Source organism: Nerophis ophidion, linkage group LG05 (assembly GCF_033978795.1).
Source record: "Nerophis ophidion isolate RoL-2023_Sa linkage group LG05, RoL_Noph_v1.0, whole genome shotgun sequence".
Taxonomy (NCBI): Eukaryota; Metazoa; Chordata; class Actinopteri; order Syngnathiformes; family Syngnathidae; genus Nerophis; species Nerophis ophidion.
This window is the reverse complement of record NC_084615.1, coordinates 57,874,778-57,876,363: the sequence shown is the minus strand read 5'-3', so window position 1 is coordinate 57,876,363 and position 1,586 is coordinate 57,874,778.

Below are 1,586 nucleotides of genomic sequence, written 5' to 3'. Positions count from 1 at the left end.
GCCACTAATCCCTCGGTTCCCATAGAGGGGTACAATAACCTTCATAGGGAGTACATGAATAAAAATCACCCACTTAACACTCATAGTTACGTAATGCGCTAAACTCCGCATTTTATGAATTGCAGAGTGTCTGCACACAGACAGAAAGCTGTTCATTGTTGTTTGTGTTTGAATTAATAACTAAGTAGGAAGGTGATGAAGTTGTGCATGAAGGTGATGAAGTTGCGCATGAAGGTGATGAAGTTGTGCTTTACAATTGTTTATTAATGAATAGTTCATTCATGTAATCTAAATGAGAGCTGCTGTCACTAATAAGGTCATTATCTGAAATATGAGCTAAAATTATTTTGCCTGGATGCATAATTAGCAAAGTCAACAATTCAAGGAACTTTAATGTCATAGCAGCACACGTGATGGCACACAATTTATTATAAGAGGTACCAGATTTAACCCAATGAGTACCACAAGAACTATAGAATGTGCATAATAATATGAATAGAATGTATAAATCAGTGGCAAATTTACTTAGCCAGTGAATAATACACACTAAGCTGAATAAGTTAACATGTATATGCAAAAGTACCGTCAAAAGAAAAGGATTTCTTTGGTGGAAGGGTACATTTTCCTAGGGTTGTTAATAATAATTGATAATAAATAACGATATCAAGCACAAACAAAGAAGTTAAAGACAATGGTGTGAAGAAGCGGCTTAATTAAAATCTATGGATGCACCTCACTACAGACAAGGTCTCATTGCTGCAACGCACGTGTTAACATGTGAATGAAACAATTACTATATGACATAATGGTTGTCGGGGAAAAAAAGTACATTTTTCATATTTGAAACCATGGTGGGCAGCACGGTGACCCAGGGGTTAGGTTGTGTGCCTCACAATTAGAAGGCCCAGGATTTTATGGGTCTTTCTGTCTAGAGTTAGCATGTTCCTCCTGTGACTGAGTGGGGTCCCTCCAGGTACTTTCGGCTTCCTCCCACCTCCAAAGTCATGCAACTGGGGATAGGTTGATTGGCAACACTAAATTGGCCCTAGTGTGTGAATGTGAGTGTGAATGTTGTCTGTCTATCTGTGTTGGCCCTGTGATGAGGTGGCGACTTGTCCAGGGTGTACCCCGCCTTCCACGCAAATGCAGCTGGAATAGGCTCCAGCACCCAACCTCAATCAATCAATCAATCAATGTTTATTTATATAGCCCCAAATCACAAATGTCTCAAAGGACTGCACAAATCATTACGACTACAACATCCTCGGAAGAACCCACAAAAGGGCAAAAGGGCAACGTGACCTGAGAGGGACTAGCGGTAGAAAATGAATGGATGGATGGCTAAAAGAAACATCTGTGCTATTATGGTTTTACTGTTATCATTTTGATATTCACACAGTCCCACTGGTTTTCTAGTATTTGTGTGTTTCCTTATTGCTACTTTGTTTTGGCTCGGTTATTTACCGCCCTCCTGAGTAAAGTTTTTGTATCTTAATTTTTTGTGCCGCCGGTTAGTTAGTTCGTTGTTTTGGCTTGGAAATAGGGTGTGGCTGTGTTCCAGGGATCTACTTTTTCACACGGACCCC